The sequence below is a fragment of the Buteo buteo genome, chromosome 4 (assembly GCF_964188355.1).
Source record: "Buteo buteo chromosome 4, bButBut1.hap1.1, whole genome shotgun sequence".
Lineage (NCBI taxonomy): Eukaryota > Metazoa > Chordata > Aves > Accipitriformes > Accipitridae > Buteo > Buteo buteo.
Window position 1 is genome coordinate 33,222,410 of NC_134174.1, and position 20,902 is coordinate 33,243,311.

The 20,902-nt window shown below is 40.1% G+C and overlaps 1 protein-coding gene across 2 annotated transcripts in view; it reads right to left on the bottom strand.

Moving 5' to 3' along the window:
- Positions 1-20,902, bottom strand: part of PRKG1 (protein kinase cGMP-dependent 1) — a 525,032-nt gene that overhangs the window by 436,870 nt on the left and 67,260 nt on the right. The gene's annotated exons all lie outside the window — the stretch shown is intronic.

Genomic DNA, 20,902 nt, shown 5'->3' on the forward strand with positions numbered 1-20,902 from the left:
CACAGAAAGCAGATTTAAATGCAGCGGGTCCAATTCATACGCAGGGTACCCTGCCTAAAAACCCCGGTTAATTTTTGCAGGAAAAGCATGATCAGAGCAGGGCTATGGAGCATAATTTTTAGCCCATCACAAAGGCAACTGCCTGGGGATTCGTGGGTGCTGCAAACTGCTCCCCAAGACACCTGCTGAGTTTAACACCTGCAGCACAGGCACTGGGGGAAGGAGCCTGGAGGGTCCGGCCCTTACGGTGCCGCTAATGCACTCTTTAATATGAAGGACACTAAAAAAGCACCAAGTCAGACATCAAGCCAAACACTGATATTGCTTGGTATATAAATCAGTATCTCTCACTAAAGAATTAATTTTATCAGCTAAAAAAAAGTTCAGTTCTACATTTAATACTTTGGCTACCATATGAGAAAAGTCTTTTACAAGCTCCTGCTGGAAATCTCCATCACGCCAGGAAATTTGGAACATAACATGAGATCAAGAAAAATCACACAGTAAGGACTATATGGCAAACTTACAGATAGGTGGTCGTTCAGGAAGGCTGTAGCAGAAAAAAGTGGATATCCTCAAAGACAGAGAGACCAGTTAGCCAAAGAGCAAAAAGTGTTAGTACTGCTCCCACCCAGCCAGCTGTTTGGTATGTTGAAATGGTCTGGAGGTTTTTGGGTTTGGGTTTTTTTTTTTTTTTAGGATTAAAAAGTTGATGAATTGCAATGAAGCTCTCCACTGCTCTGTTCTGACCATACAAAAAGATAGCAAAGTGTTATTGTCCAAACAATAATGCCTCTCCACCCAGAAGGGAGTGACCTGCTGCAGGACAGTAGGCTGGCACATTTCATAGGTACTGTGCAAGTCAAATGAAAATCCAAATTTACTTAGCATGTGGCCTTGATAATGACTCCATTGTCAAGGTTTTTAATTTGCAGAGTCCTTCCAGCTGAACTTACCACAACTAATAATTCCTATTTCCTGGGAATGATGTAGAAGACAAAATGTGAGCACTTCTCCAGTAATTGGCCTTTAAATTCAGAAGGAACAAAGTTCTAATCCCAAGACCTGAATCATGCACTGATAGATGAAACTTCTGAAAAAAGAATGCCATGAACTGTTTCTGTCCAACAGCATATTAGAAGTGCACTGTCTATATTTTTGTATACCAGGAAGACCCTTGTTTCCTAGTTCTTTCCTTTTCTTTTTTTTACTATGTCATTAGTAACCCATGGATGTGTGGGGCCTAAGGGGTGGAAATGTTCTTAATTCAGTGCAAAAACTCAGTCAGCAGAAGCAGGTCGCCAGACGCCATACTATAGGGACTTTTAGCCTTCTCCAATACGTACTGGAGGAAAAAAGCACTCGGTTTCTCTGTTAGACAACTTAAGGCTTTCACAGACAGATGCTCCAACTTTACGTCCTTTCCCACAGCAGAGTAAGCAACAAGAAAGCTGAGGCACGTTGCTTAAACCATCATGTTCTTTCATTAACAACCCAGCAGTCAAAGTTTAAGTTCTTCCCAGATTTTAAGTTTAGGAGTTGTTTTCTCCCTACCAGCAAAGAACAGTTTTCACTCTATTTCTGTGATGGAAAGCCTTGAAGAAAGAGGAACTGGGTTGTCCATTCCTCCAGGCAGCACCAAGATATGCTGGGTTAAGTCAGTATCCCAGCAAAACTTCATGCAAAATCCACCATCTGGAACAGGGAAGGCTCAATTCACAGAGCTGACGCATGTTAAGCACTCAAAGAATTTAATTTAGGTTGACCTGTAAAGCAAATAAAAGTCATGGTCTTCCAGCAAGCAACAGTCCTTTCACCAGTGTGAGACAATTTGCCAATCAAATTACTGAAGCTGTGACACATGGTAGCAACGAGTGATTTTAGAAAAATCAGCTCACTCCTTTTTTCTTCATTCCAGTCTGTTTGACTTTCATGACATGGAGAACATCAGCATCACTAGGAAAACCAGGGCATTTTCATAGCTTTCAGTCCTGACTGTATGACAGAATGATGTTAGAATTCAAAGCAGTCTGGAGAGATCAGCAGTAATATTTTAGCACATTAGCAGTCGTCTGCCATTGGGAAAGCTAATTTTTTTCTCATTATAGCCTGATACGAAGCTATGATGTTGAACGGTTAAGTTCACACCTGCTCCCAACCTGTTCTGGTCAAGTTTATGTGGTAATCATTAGGCTTAACCAGAGTGAATAAAAATAGGGGGAAAATGTTGCTAAAACACTTATTTCAAAAGAAACATAGTAGCTATTAATCCACACCAAGAGCAGATCAAATGTATTGCCCTTCTGGTCCTTAAAGCGTTGCCTTTTTCAGAAGCATACACTTGGAAAATTTTTATGTGACCAGGAAGGACATCCATTGTTGAGTAACAATAGAGTCTCAGAAGCCATCAATGATATATTCTAAATAGCCTGCACATACCAAAGATAGTAAAACAAATGCCATAGAAGGAAATAAGTCAAATTAATAAAATTACAATTTTCCAGAATGCATATTCCCTTAAGGGTATATTCATACTTGAAATTTCAAAGTGTTTCTACCGTTCTGAAAGAATTGCTTATGTGAATTTGTGTACAGAGTTTGACTGATGTTTTCTTAAGCATAAAACACCCAGAATCGCTACAACTTCTATAGCAAACTTCCATTTCTCTCACATTATTAGGTTTGAACAGCAGGTAGTGGTGTAAATGCTTCCATTGCGTGCCTGGCACCAAACACTTTCTGCCTGAACTGCATCCCCAGTTCCCCTGTTAGCTGCTTCGTTACTGCGCTGCCTCCTTGCAGCGGAGGCAGCCTGCTCCCAGAGGGATTTTGTTCCGCTATGAAACCAAGACGATGGGTTGCAACAGAAGAGTGGAACTGCTCTGCTTAGATATTCCTAATCCCCCTTTTAGCCCATTATGTTTCTGGATTTATATATCCTGCTAGCATGACTTTCACCACTAAAAAAAAAAAATGCATTTTTGCTGTTGAAGCTTGTTGCCTGTTCAGGTCTGATTGTGCCTCCTATTTCTTGGATGGTGGAAACCCCCCTCACCCCTGGCATTTTTTCATTCCCTATTCACTTTCTCCACAATATTTTTAATCTTGATCATCTCCTTGCTCTTTCACTGCCTCTTTCCTAGCATTTTGTAAACTATTCCATACCTCTGAGCATCCTTTTCTCTACAACATTTTGAACTTTCACTGTACCTTTTTGATATGGGATGAGCATTGCACAGAGCAGTTGGCGTGGGGACAAAACAAGATCCTATACCATGTTATGCTGATGGTTTTTTGCGTTACTTTCAACTCCTTTCTCAGTAAAAACAAATACACTGTTTGTTTGGGGGTTTTTTGCTTACCACTGGACGCAAGGAGGCACAGCCAGGGCACACAGGAATGACAACTCCAGTCTTTCTCTCCAGCTAATTTAAATCCCATCACTGTGTGTATCCGCTAGAGCTGCTTCTTTGCAGTTACTGACATCAAGCTTCACCTTTTCAATCATCCAGTCACTTCCTATATATGTATTTTGTGTCTGACATTACTTGTACATATAAAAAGCATAATTTATACAAACAGGTGCTCAGGAAAACAAACAGCCCATTTTGCCTAGGGCATATACTGTGAAGTGTGAGCATTCCCATATTTATTCTTGAGGACTCGGATATAGTAAATGTGCTCAGTTTACACATCCCCAAACTATTTTCCTTAATGCCAAATTGAGTAAAACTTGATCTGGGATCATAAAAAGTAAAAACCACTGCATTTTCCCCAGCTTTGGGATCATCACTGGTAATACTCAGCTATAAGTGGACACCAGCTGATGGCTTTGCTGAGGCTGTGGAAGACAGGGTGGAACCGAGCTGCTTCTCTGCTCACAAAACTTAGGTGAGCAAATAGGCAAAGCTTATTTTTGTTGGTAAAGCAAGCAGATGACCTAAAAAACATACTTAGTAAAAACTGCTGTCTTATCCCAAAGCTCACTACTATTGGCCAGCTAGCACAAAACTCTTTCACCAGCACGGGATGTACAAAGTCAACACATTCAGCATTCGCATGTATTAGTTATAAATTTTAGGAGTGACAAGTGAGCTACGGTTGTGCCTTTTTTAGCCTGCCCTGGTTTATGTAATGAAATTTTCTCTTCTGTGATCATTTTTAAGTCACTACCACAGCTTTGCATAGCTGTTTTCTTTCCCTTCTTGATTTTATTTGCAGAAGTGAGGGGTTTCTGGTAAGAAATCATTCATCTTAATCTACAAAGCTCTTCATCAATTGACAGCAAAACCGAAATATGCTCCCTTTACCACTTTGTAACAGCAAAATTAGAAGCACAATGACCCCCTGCTGAAACGAAACTGTAAGTGTCCCCCCCAGGCATATCTGAGAAGAAACTGCTAACTAAAGAGCCAGCACTGGCAAGCAGGCTTCATTCTTCCTCTGCCATTCAGAGGAAGTAATGCCTCTCTACCCACCGACATTCACTGCTGTAGATGCTGCTGCTTCCAAGAGGGAAAGGAGGGTAATTTAGGAATAGTCATTTGCTAATCGAATAATAGCGTGGGTTTAATTCAATTCACTGCAGCGCACCTTGGAACAGTTCTGTTCCCAGACTGCCAGATTAAATTTATTTGCAAATTTGTCCTAGAGTTGACTTCATATGAGAAATGTAAATTCTACACTTTTTTTCTTATTTAGATACCCTTTGTACTAATGGGATTATTTTGATGGATTTACAATGACACATTCACAATTATTTGCTTTCTACATAATTTAGTCTTTCAATCTTTATAAACAACTTCAGGAATTTATTCTCAGGAAAGATTTCCTGCCCTTCCCTACAGATACACCTGGACATGCATTTTGAAAATCCCTGTTACCCCACCACGAGCTATCCAAACGGGTCAGCGAGGCAAAGTCCCCTACCTAAGGCTGGAAGTGGGACTTTGATTTCTCTGTACTTTAAAGGTGGATTTCTTCAGGTTTAGGAAACTATGCAAAGTTCATGGGAAAGCCTCGAGGCTAAAGCACATTGCACTTATTGAGGATCAAATTTGCAAGGCTTCTTGCTGGTCACCAGTGGGCCCCCCTCACTCTAATAGCTCTTTAAAATGAGGTTATGGGGAATAACATCCTGAATAAACACAGGACTATAAGAAAATGTAACATTGATGTTAATGACAACCACAGTGCTGAAACAGAATTAAGTTGTTTATGGTAAGCTTTTATAAATGGTGATACTTTCCACTCCTTATGGAGCTCTTAAAAATCACTAATTTGGAATATTAGAGTGAATACTTACTGATTTCTATTCTTGGATCAGAGCAATTCTTAACTCAGCTATACCACAGTTTGACAGCTGATCTGCATAATATTGTGGATACAGCATATAACAAATCTCAAGATAGTGAAATAAGCCTTCAGTGCATCTCTTTTCTGTGCGCGGCAATACAACGCAAGATTTATGGAAAATGTCTACTGAGTGCCAATTCTAACCCGTAGGTATTAGAAAATTAAAACTATACTGTAAAACATATCATTCTTATCACTTACTTTGGGTTAACAAAAGCCCAGTGAGAGTTTTTAACCCTTAACCTGTTTAGACATTAGTCACCCTAAGGAATGTCATTTATCTTGCTGCTTAACTTAATAAATCCTTTCTACTTCTTACTGACTTGGCCTAATTAGCATCAAAATATCATCTGTGAAAGTTCACATATAAGTATACTATTCTACAGTACATTTGCTCCCATTAGCTTTCATTTACTATGAGCATTTTTTGTTTTGCTTTGGCAGAAGTTTTCATTCTCTTTTTAAGCTGCATTGTTTGAAGACAAAACGTTAAGGAAAGGTTTAACTTACTGATCATCTTATTACGGTAAATAAAAACATGAAAAGAATGGGACCAGATTCCTAGAGCATGGAGACGGCTGCTCACTGACAGATGGGACTGTGCCGGTTTATAGCACCCGAGGACCTGGCTCCGAATGCTAACATATGATAATCGCTCGACTACGGTACTGAGAAACAAATAATCTAGTGAGAAGTAAGAGTGATAAGTAGCTTCATATTACCTTCAAAAAGATTAGTAAGACTGGGGTTTTTAGGTTTTGTTTGCAGATGATCCAGTGACAGAGACTGTTCAGAATCAGAACCCAAAAAGATCAGTGGCAAACTTTCAGGAAGATCTGGCAAAAAACCTTCTGGTGACAACTATCACCACCTGCAGAAGCAAGCAAGCCCCAGGGATAATCCCCCCAAACCCTTGTGCTACCATGGCAGAAGCCTTAGTTACTCCACACCGGGCCAAGGGGCTCTGACCCATCATCTATCCTTTTGATCCCACTGGTCTGGCACACACAATTACAAACCAGAAAAGACAGATTCTACGGTTTCCCCGATAGTGGGAATAGACGCTACCAATTATATACTCCGAGGTCCCAAATTCTCCAAACTTCTGAAAAAAATAGAAGTGACTGAGGATACATACTTGGCTCTTTGATTCCCCCATCTCCTCCCCAACATGTTTCCACCAAGAAAACACAGCCCTGCTCATTTTTATAGTTAAATAAGACACGTTCATTTTGCCAAAGTAAGATAGAAAACTGAGATTACCATTAAAATTTAAAGGGGCAAAGCAGCACGGGAAGCTGCTGGGACATCTCAGCACTCCCTAGCACTTCGGTCTTCCCAACCACCACCGAAAGCACCTAACGAAACACAAATGCTTCAATTCCCCAACAGTCATGACCTGTTCAGCAAATGGAGCACAAGACTAGGAAATAAATTATCCTCCAAGCAGCAGTTATGAGCAAGATTAGTTCTGCAGTGTTAAATATTTTCAACTAAGTGGGGTCTGTGAAAAAGGCTTGTTTTTTCCAAGAAGGAAAACAATGTACTGGAGATAACTGACAAATGATAACAAGCAGGAGCTGCTGATGAAAAGCAGAAAACAAACTTCCTTTCTTTTCATTCATCATGCATGAGGTCCCGTTGTTCCCTCCAGATGAACATTACTAAGGACACCTCCTTCTATTCTTATCTTGTACCGACTGGGAACAAACACATTCCCGTGTTAAAAAATGTTCCATGGATTTAGTTCAGTCCAAATTTTAACACAGGAAACCAGTGTTTAAAGGAGATCTCTCGAGATAGTTGTCATTTTAGGGCACGTTGACCACTTGGCTCTAATAAAAGTCTATACTGGGACCTAACAGTTTTTCAGACACTGTAAAGCATCTACCCCATGGATTAGTACAAACCTCAATGGATCACTGGAAAACTACCAGATTTAGGAGCAAAAATCACCCCATGATCCTGAGGAATATTTTCCCAGGGATGTCTGCACTAAAATTCACAAGTTATTCACCATTTTGCACTGGTGAATTTAGAAGGGCTTTGCCACAGACAGTTCTTTATTTCTCACTGAAGATCTTTTACCAATATTATAACTTGACTTCACTTTTCCAATGGAAACAACTGCCACAAGAGAACATGGCAAAAGAACACAAATGTTTTGGGCTGAAAACCCTGAAAAAGCTAATTTAAGTAATATTTCACCTAGTTATGAACAAAGCTTCCTTACAAGCTCCTGGAACTCGCCATCCTCCCCCAAGACCAATGACAGAAAAGAGGCGGAAGCAGATGAAGAACAACAGGCAACACAAAATACAATTAACTTTAAGAAGCCTGTGAAGTTATATATCATTACCAGAAGAAAAACAAATCCTACAATCCAGCCAGAAAATATCTTCAAGTTTCCTCCTACTTCAAGATAAGCATTGATAAACAGTCCCTGGTGGATGCGACTGCATAACTACAACAGGATTATTGCTTTTCGAGATCTGCATCATCTCAAACCTCAGCTGCTGCTTTCATTTATAATATGAGAAAGCCTGGCCAGTGTTATTTCATGTTCTAGGCATTTCACAAAATAGCTGTTTCCAGTCAGAACCAGGAGGTTATAAAAATATTTAGCACAAGGATGGCAAACATTTTTAATAGTTCTTCAAACTTAAATTCCTACATATTCAGATTACATTTAATTATCATTTGTGCCTAGATGTGCTAGGAATAGCAGCTGCTAGGATATGCTGTCATTTCCATTATTTTAGAAGAATACAGTGCAAACGTTGATCTGACATTTGATATCTTAAAGATTTGTTTCCTAAGAGCAAAATCCTCATTTTTTCCTCAAAACTCATCTGCGAGGGCTACACAGAAGCTTGAAATCAGCACCAGCATATTAAACCAAAAGAAAACTTTGCTGAAGAATGCAATCAAAAAATCTCCCCACCTCCCTGGCTTTAATCCCTTTTTTTTTTTTTTTACTTATTCTCAGATTTCTCTCTGACAAACTTCTGGTCTGCAGAGAGCCTTGGTCATACAAATCCATGCGATTTTCCCCATTGATAAGAGGAGAGAGATGAAATCTCACCTGAATTTCCCTTGAGGCAAAGAGATGTTCAGCCAAGGTGAAGTGTTTAAGGAACATGGATATATACAGAAATTTTGCCTGTGTGTCTTACCAAGAGGAATTGCTATTGGATTTCCCCATGTCACCCACTGCTGCATGAAATAGCGATGACTAAGTCACCACTCAAATCAAACCCAGAACAACTGGCATAACTGGAGAGCTAAAAGCAGTGGTGTTTGCAATGCTTTACCCTTTTGAAAAGTGGTCTTGAGCACTCAGTGATCATACTGCACGTGCTGAATATAAACCGGAGATTGGGTTCGAGAAGCTGAGTTGGCACCCCATCAAGCAGGGGGTCACCAAGATGGCTTAAAACAACTTCTTCGTCTCCATTTCAACTGATTTGTATGGTGCACTTTCCAATTAGAGTATTAAAGACCTTGGATGTCTATGGACTGGAAGTCCCTTTCTTTCTCAATTTTCCTGTTTTCACCCTCTCATTTTCCACTACAGATTGAAAAAAAGTAAAATCTTACAAGGTAGAAGTGACCTGACTTTCCAGTTTAAACAAGAAGCAGGAAGACTTTCCCTCCTTCCCCTTCCTCAAACTGTTTCTTTTGAGCTCTCTTTGTACAACCTAGAGCAGTAAGAAAGGGTACAGGCTCGCATGATCCGATTATTTTTTTGTAGGTCAGCTTTCAAAGTAAACAAGCAATCCAGAGTGAATCAAACCTAACAAAAGGAAACACTTTGCCTCTACTGTTACTTTTATAAGAGTTTGGATTGCTAACACTGTCTTTCTATCTGCATACACAGACTAAGTTATATAACCATGTATTTTAATGGGCAGAAACAAAGGTCAAAATCCAGGTGCCTTCATGTATACTAAATGATGAAAAATTCTTTTATTTTACATTTCAGTTGTGGGAGTTTCAATAAAAGGGAGTCATGGAATGGTGGGGGAGACAAGAAAGACATTTGTGCCTCCCTTTTCAGCTGCTATTAATAAAATGAATGAGGCTTTCCCTCACCCATTTATTTTGTAAATAAAACCCCCTTAACAACAAAGCAGTCTTTGCATAACGGCTGAGAAATACAATAATAAACAGCACATCAACTATGAGCTTATGTGAGGAAAAAATATACATTCATTATGTTTCCTATACAGTGCAAATCTTTTTAAAGAGGTTACACCTCTGCATTTTCTTCCCTGAAGAGGGGAAGATGAATATTTGGCTGCCTGCATATGAACGAGGTTGTACAAATGCATTTACAGAACCATGCATCTATTTGATAAACTCTGAATACCCCTCCCTAGCAGTGAAGACTAGAGCTTTTGCTAAATCTGCTGCAGCCTTGTTCAATACTACACTGCAAAGAGACCAGGAACTTTAGATTCAGAGAAGCCAAGATAACAATGAACGAAATGGCAAGAGTAGTAAATCCCTATGAATATGAGTAGATCCCAAAGAAAGCTGGGCATTCATTTTGAAAATGAAAATATTTTCAGGTCATCTTGACACTAAAACTTTTACAGCATTGCTTATGAACCTGCCAGCAGTCCTCTCTCTTCTAAATCTGAAGGGGAAGCTTGTGCTGACAGCAGGACTTGAATGAGGACAGGGATAGGAGACTCAGCTATTCGCGTGCTTGGCAGCATTCGTATCGAGGCATTACGCACTGTACAGTCCCTCTTCTCCACTGATCAGAGTACGGTGATACCTTGAGAAACTTCAGTTGGTTGGTGATGATGATGATTATTCTTTAGGTAGCTACAAGAAATTATATTTGATAGGTCTGAAGTCATTAGCTCCCAGCTTTGATTGCATTTTCTCCTCCCCCGCCACCAAATATTGACTTAGACTAACCAGAGGTTAGGTTTTCATTACTGAAAAGGAATTAATTAATCAAATAATATCCTTAGAATATACATACACCATCTTGTCATTCCTAACATAACTTATATAGGGTTTGGGGCTTTGTTTGTTTGTTTGTTCTTTAAAAAGAGGTCAGTATGTAAGATCAGCACAGGAGGGCTACAGGTTATTTACTCACCCCACAGGGCATCTCAGCCAGAGGGGCAGGTGCCAGAGGTTACAGACAGCGTCGCATTACTCCCCTCTGAAAACGCTCAACTGCATTCTGCTTTGCAAGCTCATATTCTAACACCTGTGAGATTTATACAGGCTTTCTTTCCTAAGTCCCGGCTCAGGTGACAATGAATGTTCCTACTGCCCATATAAAACTCTATCATCTTTCCTTCTGTAAAGTCTGTTTTGCTTCGATTCAGCAATCTTGCTAGTAAAGCCTATTAAGTTCATATGCGTTATTACAAAAACCACATACCAATTTGCAGTTTGGTTGGAGCTATTTTTAGGAGAAAGGTCAAGTAAGAATATCTCCCATAACATGTTGCACCAGTATTACCATGCTATGTTTATATACTTCTAACTGTTCTTATTGCATTTAAAGCACTAAGATTTAGTTGTGCAGCTTTAAAAAGAATTACTTTATACAGAACAAATACCAAATTATATCTCTCATGAGCACAATCACTGCTACTGTGATCATCATAATTTCATATCCTATTTCATCTCATGAACATTTTATGAAATAAGTACAATAAATATTTACTTCTCCATCACTAGTATGAGTAAATAACTACTCTTAGAAGAGTTAACTATTAAGACACTGTAAAATTGAAATAACTAGATGGTAGCAGTGGAAGATTTGTATGAAAACAACAGTGTGCAACTCAATTTCTCTAAGAGACAGGCCATACACGAGGCACTCTAACACTGACACAATAAACCAACACAGCACCTGAACATTCAGTTCATCATATCCTGGAAGACTACTATAAATAGGTTTTAAGTTGATAAAAATTTGGAAAAATACAGAAACAAACACTTGTAACAGTGCTTACACAGGCTGGGCCTCAATACCGCAAACCCAAGCCTTCTCAATACTGCAGCCACACAGATAAGTCCACACTTTACCTATTTATGTAAAAATACTTAGTGAGAAATACTTATGGATTTTTATAACCAATAAATAACCACAGTTTTGACTTCCAGAAGAAAAAAAAAGGGAGGGAGAAAAATCAAATTTTAGTATGAATCATAGTAACTCCAAAAGGAAGCAGATGGAATAATGCCCAATTTCTGTAAGCAATAGTTAAAAAAATCCCCAAAGATTAACAAACAGGTTTTACTCCAACTTTATACTGACAGATTTTGTAACTTTTACAGTTCACAAAAACCCATGAAGATGCATGAAGCCCTGGGTTAAATGCTGAAGTAGATTTAGATGGAGACCCAGGCTGCTGCAGCGAAAGTACAGTTGCTTCTTTGATCCAGTGCATAAGTTCCGGTGATTTTTCGAGCACATCAAGTTTTCACACTGTATCCATAAAAAGCATGTGAATTCCAAATCATGGAAGTCTTTTTATTATTCTTATGCTGCTGATTCCTAGGTACACTCTCAGGGCATTAATACCACTTAAGAAACTACAGTGAGATGCTCTGAGTATTTCCAAGTAGATCAAGACACAGTGGATATAAACATATGTATTAAGTTGTCTTTTTTCATCTCATGCCTAGTCAGGGGCATGACTGGAATTATAGGCAAGTGATATAAAAGTACCATTACTAAACAATGCCAAAAATAATAAAATTGTTACCTTAAAGGTAAGCAGGTCTCAAAGTAGTATTACCACGTTCCTTGCAAATAGTCAGGCTAGACATAAAACAGTCTCAGAGCAACAACTAAGGGTTAGAAACAAACCTGATCTTCTCCAAAGGAGGTCAGCTAAACTCCACAGAAATCCTCAAGTGATATACCAACCCAAAGGTGAATGTGTAATGAAAAAGAAGCAACCAGAAATGTTTTGAGATCTCAACCCTTCACTCCTCTGCCCTACAAACTCTTCCCCAGGACTTGTGAGATGGAGGGGATGCAGTGCCAGATGTGAAAACACATACTGACAGCACATTTTAAGGAACCTGGTTGGTAACCTCCCTTGCTACTTTGGCCCTTATGCACATTTGTAGGATAAGGAGCTCCAGGATACTCTTTTAATGCCACTGCATCGCCCAAGGGACAGCCTTCAAGCCCTACAAAAACAGTGTCTCTGTGAGAGGCCAGTTCCCAACAAGCAGCTACTGAGATGTCTTGCACACCTAGAATGACACCTGATATTTCTGCCCTTGCCTCCTCCAGCACATCCCCTTAAACTCTGATCTGCAGCGTGGTAATCTTTGGAATGAAAACATCAATCCTTGAGAATCTCTTATGCCCAGAGAGCCTTAGAAAATGGTCTTGCCCTTATATGTAATGGTCTCAGTGCTTGACCTGGGACATGGAGGGAGGGATTATTGATGAGTGACTGAAAACTTCCCAGAGGAGCAACGACCACTAAACTACTTATCTCCATGGGAAAACAAGACTCAGATGGGAAACCCATGAAGGCTGCAGGATTCCAGCGAGGAACAGTATCTCTGACCACAGGAATAATCCTGATCTGACTCCTGCCCAGTTCTACAATAGCAGGATAAAGAGAAAAAAAAAAAGCAAAAAAGAGCTGAAAACATTAAACAGAGGACTGCAAAGAAGAAACTCCTGCCACAGTACATTTTCACAAAGGCAGGTTCTTCAGAGGCTAGTGATTTGTTGGCATGCTGTGCAGAAAATCCCACTTTGCCATAAATGTCTAATTGATTCCTTCCTACACAGTGCTCCTTATGGACACTGAGTAAATGCTCTCCAATCTCAAGAGCCATTTAACACCTGTGCAATGAGACACTATTTTCTGACATTTGCTTGGGAAGGCAGATCCAAACCCCTCGAGAAGAGGTTTGGAAACTCAGGTAGGGCCCAAAACACTCGTACTGAAAGGTAGAATAAGTCTTTGAAGCAGAATTGCCCCAATTGTGTTAGAAAAGCCCTGATTGCAACGGATGCAGCTATTATTACCTTCCCGAGCGTCCTTGGGAGATTCAGAAAGGTGGGAACATATCAGAGGACCTAGCTACGATATCAGAAATATATTGGGGAAGAGCACTCAAAACTGTCCGGTCCTCCACCAAAAAGGCAGGAACTTCATGGTGGTCTGAAGAACCACCAATCTGGAGGAAGTCTAGCAAGGATACTATTGGGCCATACGTGACAAAAGGCACTATGCAGCCAGGCAAATCCCAACCTCCGCAGTCTCAACTCAGTCTCTCCGGGTACAATCTCAGAGCATGAGACTAACCCGAAACGCCCTGGCAGATGCAGAGTTCAGCCAACATCTCTGGATTTAATTGACTGAACCAGAAACTGCATATTCACTCTTAGCCCCAGAGACTAAACAGATTAAAAACAGACTAAAGAGTTTATAAAGTTTCTTCCAGCCAGCATCTTTTCACCAAAGCTGGGGGAAAAAAACCACCAACAAACCCCTCAGTATGGTCTTCTTTAAGATGAATGATGATCACCATCGGTGTTGGTGAATACCAACAAGGAGAAGCTTGTGCATTTGGACTTTGCAATGACAATAGTAGCAGGCTGTAATAAATTAAGGGACCTCTTGCAAGTGCAGTGTACAGCAATATAAAAATAAATGTGGTGCAGGTCAAGAGACATGATGCACTCTCTCTACTGAGGTGACACTACCACTGGCCCCATTTTGCTATTCTGGACTTGTACTTGGGAACAAAGTTATTTAGCCTACTTAAATCCAAAATGGGTCTCTGTTCTCCATTTCTCCTTCATTTACAAGAATCAGTCCTACCAAATCCTTTCTCTAAGAAGGAACCGACTCAGAAGACCCAAGGGCTAGAAGAGCAATTACATCCTATTAAATCAGATCCTTATGAGCGTAGTCCATAAAGAGACAAAAGACGGGTCAGAGGGAGAGTGACACAAAGGCAGATTGAATACAGCATTTATGGGTGACCGCACATAGCATTCAACAGTCTGCAGTGATCATTGTCCAGTTAGGGGAAAAAAAACCCATATAACTGCACAGTTAGGAAAAAAGCAAACAGGAGAGAAAAGGGTGATGCACTCCAGCACACCTTCAGAAGTGAGAACAAGTGTAAGTGCATTGGTCAACATATTGATGAAAAATTTTACAGTGTCAAGGGCAAAGGCTGTGATAACCCGCAGGAGGCAGCAAGCTGATGTCTTGAGGAACAGAGATAGTATCTATTACGCCTGCTTTGGTTTTGATTCAACAGCAAAAAATCCCCAGAGACTGAGTTACTTTGAGGATTTTACCCATCTGAGACCGGGCAACTCTGCTGCCTCTGATGGGAGGTCTTCTATGGCTTCTTGCATTTCTCTCTGTAGTTCAAATGGCTACAGAGACTTTGTCCTGCCTCCTCAACACCAAGCTTGATGTTCTGGCAAATTCTGCAGTTTCTAGGAATACGTTCCTTCCCAAGACATCTCTGACTCCCAAAAAGCCACATTCCCATGGGAAGTCACAATTAGACACTTCATTGCTTTGGAGAAGCTACCAAGAATGAAGCAAGAAACAAAGTCTCCCTTAAACATAAAAGGCGAATCTCCATGCCTGAAGACAAAATAAAATGAAATTTAAGAAGAGAGGGAAACTACTAAAACAAGGGCTGGGAGGCTGGGAGAAGTGTAGGTGGTTTCTCAACATGGGTTCTTAAAAAGCTGCTTCTTCCCTTTTCGTGCCTATAGAAGTAGGAGTCCATAGGGTCTGCCCATAGGCAGAGCTATTTTTCTTCATTCAGGTTCTCAAGATGTGGTGCAGAGGTGCAACCTCAATATTTATTTGCAGAAGGACAAACAATCAGGGAGGATGTTACAGCACCTACTGCCAATACAAGATCATGAGTGACAGAATCGTTAATCCAAGTATTTTAACTTTCCTTTTCCCCCCGGCTCACTGTATTATTTCTTCCATACTTTATAGGAATAGCAACAAACATAAAAGGAGGACTCCTTACACCTATTAATATAGTTTCTAAAAAAATTAGAACATCTGTTTATAACAGTATGACTGTTATTCACATGAGACGCTAAAACTTGAACTTTGTCACCTGATTTATCTACAGCTCTGCTGATATATTTTCCTTTCATAATGCAACCATCAAATTTGACATACTGCAGTTGACAGGTTCAGACAGAGAGGGAGCACAAGAGGAAACATTTGGTTTCAGATGTGGGATATCACATTTATCCTCATTAGTGTGAGGTAACACCCACACATAACTCAAACCTGTCGACACAGTACAGATCTAGATGTATCTCTCTGAAAGAGATCTTTTCAGTTTTTCACATTTTTAAGTGGTTTCAGAAAATTTTAGAAATGTTATGCCCAAAGAAGGCATAATGACAAAGAGGTCAACAAATGAAAACCTGCAAAACTAGAACTTGGAAAATGTTTGGTTTTTTTCCTTAAAAAAAAAACTGGAGGTGGTGGACTAATTTTAGAGGCAGAATATGATTAACCAGCAATAATCTTTTTTGGCTCTAAAAGTAACTTCAATTTTAAGACAAACTATCTGCTGAACCACTCTTAGAGCAACATCCTTTCTCATAAGAAAGGTAGTATTTCTGATAAGTTTATTTTATTCTCAAAATTGTTTTACTTGCAGAGTCAAGAGTGCCAGTATAGACTAGTTCAGATGTATAAGTACAGCATCACTCATCCCCCTTTTCACTACCAGTCTCATCAGCCTGGAGGAATACTGTTGCTGTAGGTGGTCAGAGCATGTACGTTTAATGCTTCCAGTTATTTCAGCCCCTAATGAATACTTGCTTATATCACAAATAAGTTAATTTCCACCTTCAAAGCACAGCTATAAGGGAAATTTTTTGGTGTTGATAGAGATTAAGGGCATCTCCTTAGCCAATTCAGTTAATATGCAAAAGTTGTGGGGTCTTCTTGCTGCTTAATGAACACAGGGTAATTAAGGGGTGTTCCCTGCCCCAAACCATTTCAGAACCTGATGAAATACCAGTTAGCACCTTGCTACTTCATATACATCCTTCTTCTGCAGTTCATGAGCCACCAAAGACAAATGGACACGTGCCATTTGCCTCAAGAGTCCATAAGAACCAGCTTCCTTCCCATAGGGCTTAAGAGAAAACTTTGGAGAGGAAGAGAAATGCTTAACTTGCACAAAACGCTACTCAGGAAACACAGGTTGCTGGTACCACCCAAATCCAATGGCTCTCCACACCCTAACTGAGGTCTCTGCCCTGAGAAGTCTTTCACAGGCATAGGACCTAGTTCGTGTTACTATTTAATGATCACAAAGATACCTGATGACAGCACCACTACTGAGGAACAGACAAACATTTAAAATGCAAAGAACAGTCTGTGAAGAGCAAAAACCCTGCCTGAGATCAGGTAAGGTGTAAAGCCATAAAGAGATCTCTTTTCACTGGGCTCCGATTGCGATGCTACTTTCTCTTCCACCCTGGCACCTATCTAATAGTGCCTCTTCTGGAGCCCTTCAGGGTGTTGTGCCTCACTGGGGGTGCCTCCTATTAGGGTTTCCCTCCTCTCTGGAAGAAATACATTGGCATCAACCTAATGAATTTTATTATCTGATCAAATGTATCCTTGACTATCCGCATTTAACACATAAGGCATTTCAAAGGCAGTCTGTGCCACAAATCCATCAGACCCAGTTGCCCCAGAGGACTAAACCAGGTAACGGTACAGCCAGGATGAAGCTAGACAAATAAAGTGTTTTAAAGACTTGGATATGGTGGGGGAGCAGTAGTCCTGGAAGTCTGAAGCAGGTGAACTGGGGGCCCTTATTTTCCTGGAGGTAGAAATCTGGCCAGCAAGACACAGACTATGGCTAGAGTCAGCCCAGAACAAAAAAAAAGCTTGTTAAACTTATTAAAAGCAAAGCAGCCCTAAACTGGGATTCTGCTTGCTGAGAAATTTCAGTTTCAGCTCCTGGCTTATAGCTGTTTTCTCACTACTGGCCCAAAGAGGAACAAGAGCCCAAGTTCACCCCAAACCAGTATTTCCAAGGCTTCAGACCTGGTAGAAACAGCAATCCTTGGGTGTTCATGCCTAGGACCCTGCCTGCCTCAGTGCAGCAAGGCTGTCCTGGAGACAGGGTCCCAGAAGGGATCTCCAACAAGCACCACTCTCATTCTGTAGGTCCTCAGGGCTGTACCTTATGAAAGCCCAGGCAGAAGCCCACCAGAAAACCAGGCAAGTTTCCAGTTAAATCCTACCTAAATAAAAAATAAAAAAATAAAAAAATAAAGCTTAAAAAACAAAAACCAAAACCACAAACCACATACACAAAAAAAAAAAAACAACAAACCCAAAACCACAACAACCCAAACTCTTTGCATAAAACTTTTTGGATTCAAGAAATGCAGCACCAGTCCAAAAAGTCCAGATGCACACCCAGGAGAGGGAAGTCTACCAGGACTGGGGCACCCTCCTCTTTTAGAGGTTTTTGAGCATATTAGCAGTTCTGGGTTTAAAGGGTGAGACTAACCACATATCTCCCTTAGCCTTGCGCAATTTAAGAGCTATCCTATGCAAACACCCTTAAAAGCGAGGTTCCAGATCAGTGCATGTTCAGGCCAGAGGGTGTTTATATTGAGAGCTCCTCAATCTGACAGATATCTCCCTCCTCTCGGGACTGACGAACAAACCCAATCCAGCTAAACCATGGCACATGCCAGAGGCACACTCCTACCTTTCAAACTCAACACTTGCTTCTACCCAGCATGCTGCAGATAGAGAAAACATCTTCCTTTTGAACTCAGCAACTCATTTTGACTTCCCTGATAGTACCTCACCATTTCTACTCCAAGACCTTTCCCTCAGCTTCCTCCTCTCCCCATCCAAATCACAATTTACAGTATCCTCCTATTTTTCTGTACTGCATTTCACTTCTCCCTGCCCAGGTTTGAAGTTTGACACATAACAGGTTGAATAATAGAATGTATGAAAGATTTTCTTCTCGTGTTTTCAATAACCTCAGTCTTTTCTCAAGCTTCACTGTATTAACCAACTTTTCATCTCTAGAGTCCAACCTGTTTATACCATTGCTGCTCTCACTCCTGATAACAAAAAAAAAATACAGGGCAGGAAATCTGATGTAAAACATGGAATAATAGGACAAAGAATACAAAGGTTTTACTCAGTCATCGCATGCATGGTAGCACGTGACTGGAGAGGAAAGAGTCAAGCCTACTAGTGTGGGTAGGGTTGAGCAAATGCAGGAAGAAAGACGACTGCACATGTAAACACAATATTGGACAGCATGAAATTACCTTTCTGCTAGAACCAAAGAGAACATGGAAAAGTGGAGTCAAGCCTTTTCCTAACTCTTTGCTGAGGTACAATGCTACAGCCACTCCCACCCAAGGAACATAGCAAACCTGGAATTACCTTCAGAAAGCATCATCAAGCCATAATGAAAGAGTTTGGAGGTCAACACTCATCATTATCCAGCCTTTTAAGATTCATTGAGCTCAGCAAGCATCACATACCTACGAATTTTAACATCCATGGTAAAGAACCAAAATACTCAATGACCATAATTATAAAGGTCTCACCAGGACTAGTAGAGTCCTTGTGTCTAGAGGGGAAAATTAAAACAGACACTAACTACTGCTTCACCCTGATAAATGAGAACACAGAAAGTAACAGTGAAAATGATGGATGTTTTCAAATCCATCTTACTTAAATTATTATTTAAAATTAGTCTAAGGAAACATCACCAATATATAACTCAGACTTCTGGTAAGAGGCTCTATCTAAATGCTGAATCATAAATTATAAACAAGCATAAGAGTATTGGTTATCAAATGCTCTACATGAGTAATTTTTATTCATCTTAATCACAGCTAGAAGTCCAAGTAAGGAAAGAAAGAGGAATTAATGGAAGAAGCACTTGCAGCGTTTATTTGATTTTTGAGAAAAGAAACTACCTCTCAGTAATACTCACAAAGATGGGTTTCTCCAGTAGAGTTTTGTAAACAATGTAGTTAGAGGGCATTGGCGGGGGGGGTGGGGGGGGGGGGTGGGGGGGGGTGTAATAATGGAGAGGACACAGAATGATAAGCCAAAATAAGCTAGTGAGCCTGTTCTCATAACCATAATCCAACCCATTTGATAATGTCTTCTTCCATTTCCATTACTTTACCATCACTCATTGCATTATGTCTAAACACAGACTATAAACTCTTCATAATTTTGTTTGTAAAGCATTATGCATATTTACAGAGCTATCTAAATAATCTTAAATTAAGTTACAAGAGAAACCAAAGACTGGGGGAGAGCCAAGTCATGCCCTCATACATAGAGGGCTGCCAGAAGAGCAAGGATAAGCTAAACTGCCCAAAAGACACAAAAGTTGTCTTTGACACACATTTGTTTTAGAAGACAAGAATCAAGAATTCAGGGATAGAGTTTGGATCAAGAATTAGAAACATCTGGTAAATTCAAGGAAGGGACAGTAAATAGCACATCATCACCAGATGTATCAAATAAAGGGTCATCTGAGTACCAAGCCATGTTCAATACTCCAAACCGTGGTAGAAACTGTTCTACCCATAAATCCCCCCAAAATCCTCTCCAAAGAATGTGAAGAGGCTGGGCAGGAGATAAGTATATGCTGATTTTTAGTGTGTCTTCTTGTTATGGGGTTTTTCAAGGGACAATATTGAACACAACTCCAAAACCAGCCACGCAGCAAAAATACTGTGAGCATGTCTCTGATGTGGTGGTGTTTCAGGAAGCAAGCACAGAGCTGTGCTGTAAAGAATCTCCACGTTTTTACTATGAAAAAAATTACTATTCAAATATTATTTTAAAGCAGTTATTTATTATTGATAGAACAGATCCCGTACCTCAAAGTAGTCTCTGTGTGCAAGTGGAGGATTGAAAGACCTAAATCCTTCCAGCTGGGGCTGGAAACACATAATTTGCTCTGGCATCCCCCACTAACCACTTCATAATGCAAAATACCATTTGAATGTGCAAAATTTAAAAATAATAAAAGCTGAAGGAATTAAACCTGTGCCTTGAGAAAGGACTTAACCTTAAAAGGACAGAACATTAAAGCTGTTTTGGGAAACTAGTGAAGAGCATTTGCAACTATACAGCATTAAGAGTTTGGGAGGAAACAATGTTTAAAGGATGGCTTACTGCCTTGAAAATATTTTTGTTTAAAAGAACAATATAAGAAATGAATTTGTGCATGTACACGTACATATAAACACACAACTTACACATAACTTGTAGTTTTCCCATATTTGCTCAAAAGATATGGGCAAGCAAGAAACCTCCATTCCCCTTAGGTGTTATCTGGCCAAAATGCTTGCAAGTCTACCAGATGGCTCTGGTAAGGAGCAAGAAGAATTTAATAAGCATCTATCCATTTGCATTGTACCAAATCAAACTGAGAATTTGCTTGTTGCGTTAGCTGAATTAAAACAGTGACATTTGTCTCAGAACTCATTATCAGTCACTCTCAG